The 5,348-nt window shown below is 33.9% G+C and overlaps 1 non-coding gene across 1 annotated transcript; it reads left to right on the forward strand.

Annotated features, from left to right (window-relative positions):
• The first annotated feature begins 4,763 nt into the window (after nucleotides 1-4,763).
• Nucleotides 4,764-4,870, forward strand: LOC119369965 (small nucleolar RNA R71). Its single transcript, XR_005177513.2, has one exon. It is a non-coding gene; the product is annotated as a small nucleolar RNA R71 (small nucleolar RNA).
• The last annotated feature ends 478 nt before the right edge of the window (nucleotides 4,871-5,348 follow it).

The raw sequence follows: 5,348 nt of genomic DNA on the forward strand, positions 1-5,348 counted from the left end.
TTTTTTTTCATAGCAAATAAAAGAAAGTAAATTAAAATAAACGTAGTATATAGTTAGATATTGATATTATACATACCCATTGCATTGATTCAAAATGTTACTTGTGGTGGATCATTAATCTTATTACTCAAATAAAGTTTACACCTTTGTCCATTGACCATAAATGTGGAACCATTACATAGATTTTTCAACTCTAATGCTCCATGATCTGAAATTTTGATCACTTCAAATGGTCCACTCCATCTTGACTTCAACTTTCTAGGAAATAGGCGTAGTCTTGAATTAAATAATACCACTTTGTCTCCTTTTTTAAATGATTTGATTCGAATCTGATTATCATGCCATTTCTTAGTTCTTTCCTTATACAACTTAGCATTTTCATATGCTAATAATCTAATCTCATCAAGTTCATTTAACTGAAGTTTCCTTTTGTAGCCTGCCTTGCTCAAATCAAAATTCAGAGACTTAATTGCCCAATATGCCTTCTACTCTAATTCTAGGGGTAGATGACATGCCTTACCATAAATTAAACGGTATGGGGACATCCCAATTGGTGTCTTAAATGCCGTTCTATATGCCCAAAGTGCATCATCGAGCTTAAGTGACCAATCTTTCCGAGATGAATTGACAGTTTTTTCCAAAATCCACTTAAGCTCACGATTTGAAATTTCCACTTGACCACTAGTTTGTGGATGATATGGGGTAGATACTTTATGGTGTACTCCATATTTTCTCAAAAGGCTTTCAAAAGATCTATTTAAAAAGTGCGTACCTCCGTCACTTATTATTGCCGTTGGAACTCCAAATCTGGTAATTAGAGCTTTTAAGAATTTGACCACCGTATTGGCGTTGTTTGTGACACAAGCTTGTACTTCCACCCATTTGGAAACATAGTTTGTAGCTACTAAGATATAACTCTGACCTTGTGAAATAGGGAAGGGTCCCATAAAGTCAATCCCCCATACATCGAATATTTCTACCTCAAGTATGTTGGATAAAGGCATCTCATCTTTCCGACTTATATTGCCAACCCTTTGACACCTGTCACAATGAGAGACAAATATACGTGCATTTTAAAATAAAGTAGGCAAATAAAAACCACTTTCCAAAACCTTTGAAATAGTTCTATTTGCTCCATGATGCCCTCCATATGGACTTGAATTACAGTGCATAAGTATATCTTGTATTTCTGTTTCCCCTACACACCTTCTAATCATACCATCCATACATATCTTAAACAAGAATGGTTCATCCCACAAGAAATTTTTAGCATCTAAATAAAACTTCTTTCATTGTGCATAAGTCATTTCTGGAGGTATTATGTTAGAAGCTAGAAAATTTGCAATGTCAGCATACCAAGGTGTATGAACATGTTGTACTAACATTAAATTTTCATCATGAAAACTTTCATTTATAACTGTAGATTCTCCTATTGGACCTTCTTCATTTTCCAGACGTGATAAATGATCAGCAACTAAATTTTCAGAACCCTTTTTGTCTCTAATCTCAATATTAAATTCTTGCAATAATAATACTCATCTAATAAGACGTGGTTTTGCATCTTTCTTAGCAAATAGGTATTTTAATGCAGAATGATCAGTATAGATTATGACTTTAGCTCCTAACAAATATGATCTAAATTTATCACATGCATATACCACAGCCAACATTTCTTTCTCAGTAGTTGTATAATTCATTTGAGTACTAGTTAGAACATGGCTAGCATAATATATCACATGCAATTGCTTATCATGTCTTTGTCCTAAAACACAACCAACAGCAACATCTCTAGCATCACACATTATTTCAAATGGTAATCCCCAATCAGGTTTTGTCATAATAGGTGCACTTACTAATGCATTCTTCAAAGTGTTATTTGGAGAAAAATCAAAAGACGCATTTTTAATAAGTAAGTTAGTTAAAGGTTTAGCAATGATAGAGAAATTCTTTATAAATCTTCTATAAAATCCTGCATGGCCTAGAAAAGATCTAATACCTTTAACCGTAGTAGGAGGAGGTAACTTTTCTATGGCTTCTATCTTTGCCCTATCTGTTTGAATTCCTTCCTTACTTATTTTGTGCCCTAAAACAATGCCCTCATCAACCATAAAGTGGCATTTCTCCCAATTTAAAACCAAATTAGCACTTTCACATCTTGACAATACTAAGTCCAAATGCTTCAAACAACTTTCAAACGAATCACCATAAATAGAAAAATCATCCATGAATACATCCATAATCTCCTCTATGTAGTCATTAAAAATTGCGGTCATGCAACGTTGAAATGTTGCAGGTGCATTACATAATCCAAAAGGCATGCGTCTATATGCAAATGTACCAAATGGACGAGTAAATGTGGTTTTCTCTTGGTCATTCGGAAAAATATAAATCTGAAAATATCCAGAATATCCATCGAGAAAACAATAGAAAGCATGACCCGCAATTCTTTCCAACATTTGATCTATGAATGGTAATGGAAAATGATCTTTCCTTGTAGCTGAATTGAGTTTCCTATAATCAATACATACTCTCCAACCCGTAGTGGTCCTAGTAGGAATTAGTTCACCATTTTCGTTTTTTACTACAGTCATTCCTCCCTTTTTAGGCACACATTGAATTGGACTAACCCATGGGCTATTTGAAATTGGGTATATTATTCCTGCATCCAACAACTTGATAATTTCTTTCTTCACTACTTCTTTCATATTAGGATTAAGTCTCCTTTGTCTTTCTGCCTTAGGTATATGTCCATCTTCAAGATTGATGTAATACATGACTCGATTCGGACTTATTCCTTTAAGGTCAGAAATTTGCCATCCTATACTCTTAATCCTATTTCTAACAATTTTTAACAAGTCATTTTCTTAATCTATTGTTAATTTGTTAGAAATAATTATGGAAAGTGTGTGATCTTTACCTAAGAAAGCATATCGTAAATGACTTGGTAACTCTTTAAGGTCTATTATTGGTGGACTTTCAATTGAGGAGGCAAAGGCTCATGCTCCCTAAGTAACATTTCAGGTCTTAAATTTATAAAATCCTCCCCTTCATTATTTACACTATCCTTTTCATATTTATCATTATTTTCCAAGGCAAAAATTTCATGTACACATGCATCAACTATGTCAATTCTCATGCAATTACCTTCATCCATAGGATATTTCATAGCTTTGTCTATAATAAATTCAATGATATCATCACCTATCCTAAGGACTAACTTTCCTTCTGAAACATCAATTAATGCCCTCCCTGTGTTCATAAATGGTCTTCCTAAGATAAGAGGACAATTTTTATCATAGACATAGTCAAGTATGACAAAATCAGTTGGAAAAATAAATTTATCAACTTTAACAAGTACATCCTCAATGATACCATAGGGTCTTTTAATAGATTGGTCAGCAAGTTGTAAAACCATATTAGTTATCTTAACTTCATCTTCTAAACCCAATTTCTTAAAGAGAGATAATAGCATCAAATTAATACTTGCTCCTAAATCACAAAGACATCTAGGGAAATCTACTTTACCTAATTTGCATGGTATAGTAAAACTTCCTGGATCCTTGAGTTTAGTAGGTAACTTACTTGAGATTATGGAACTACAATCCTCAGTCACGGTAACTGTTGACACATCTTCCCAACTACGTTTCTTTGATATCAAATCTTTAAGAAACTTCCCATAGTTTGGAATTTGTGTAATAGCTTCCATGAGTGACATGTTAATATGCAAATTTTTCAATTTATCAATAAAGTTTAAGAACCGCTTATCTTGGTCTTGCTTCTTTAGCCTTTGTGGAAAAGGTGGGCTAGATTGATAAGCTTTAACATTATCCTTTTCCTTAGCCTTTCCTTTTTCCTGTTCTTTTGATCCTGCAATATTCACTTCAATGCTCGGTTCACAAACCGGCTCCACATTTTCATTATTCAAAATATTAGCATCAATACCCGAAGGAACTATTTTTCCACTTCGTAAAGCAATGGCACTTACATTTTCCCTAGGATTCTTTTCTATATTACTAGGAAGATTTCCCACTTCAAGTGAGGAAATAGCATTTGTAAGTTGCCCTACTTGTACCTCCAAGTTATGTATGGATGATGAATGGTTTTTGAATAACTTGTGAAACTTTGATTCTAACCATTTAAAACTATCATCTTGACTGCTCATTTTCTGGTTAATTCCATCCAAAAATTTATCAATTTTACTAGTCAATTGTCCTAGTCTATCTTGAAATTGACTAACTTGATTTCCCCTATCTTGATTATCATGGTTTCTCCAAAAAGAATTATGATAATTACAATTTTCAGCATTATAAGTATTCGAGTATGGACCGCGAACTTGTCCTTGAACATAATTCACTTGTTCCTCCATAACCGGATGCTTATAATTACATTCATTCGACACATGCCCATTTTGATCACAATTGTCACAAATAAGAGATGTTGATTTACTCACGTTCAAGTTATCAATTTTATATGACAAAGCAGAAATTTGTGCTTGCATCATAGTTAAGGGATCTAATTCATGAACTTTCTTTACCGAATTCTTTGAAGAAGAAGTAGAAGATGACTCATTATTAACAGTAGAATGACTTACCTGAGTCCTTTCGGTTGGCCATATGCTATTATTGTTGGCCATCTCTTCGAGTAACTCAATTGCATCATTAGTAGTCTTCTTCATTAATGATCCTCTTGCCATAGCATCTATAGTTCCTCTTGTAGAAGGAGTAACCCCATTGTAGAAAGTTTGAATCAATATATTTTGGGGAAGGCCATGGTGTGGGCAAACTCGTTGGAGTTCTTTATAGCGATCCCATGCCTCATATAGGGATTCATTTTCATGTTGGGTAAATGAAGTTATTTCTTTGATAAGCCTACGGTTTTTGCTAGTGGGAAGTATTTAGACAGGAATGCTTAGGCTAGTTGCTCCCAAATAGTGATAGAATTTGGTGGCAATGAATTCAACCAAGCTTTTGCCTTATCTTTCAATGTGAAAGGAAATAGACGTAGCTTAATAGCGTTTGCTGGTACTGAATTCATTTTAAATGTATCACATATCTCAAGAAAACTAGCTATGTGAGAGTTAGGATCCTCATTCGGTAATCCGTAAAATTGAACACTGTTTTGGATCATTTGTAATAATGCAAGTTTAATCTCAAACTGGTTAGCATTTACCGATGGACGTACTACTCCTTTCTGTGAACCATTTAAACTTGGAGTGACGTAATCAACCTCTGTGGTGGATTTTCCTCAGCCATAACTCTTGAATTTCTTCTTTTCTTTTTCTTCTTTTGTTGTGAAAGAAACTGTTTAATCTCAGACTGATAATCCTCTAATTCACTGTTCGAAGATCT

The sequence above is a fragment of the Jatropha curcas genome, chromosome 1, assembly GCF_041381405.1.
Source record: "Jatropha curcas cultivar XTBG-Jc1 chromosome 1, XTBG_Jcur_1.0, whole genome shotgun sequence".
In the NCBI taxonomy this organism is placed as follows: Eukaryota; Viridiplantae; Streptophyta; class Magnoliopsida; order Malpighiales; family Euphorbiaceae; genus Jatropha; species Jatropha curcas.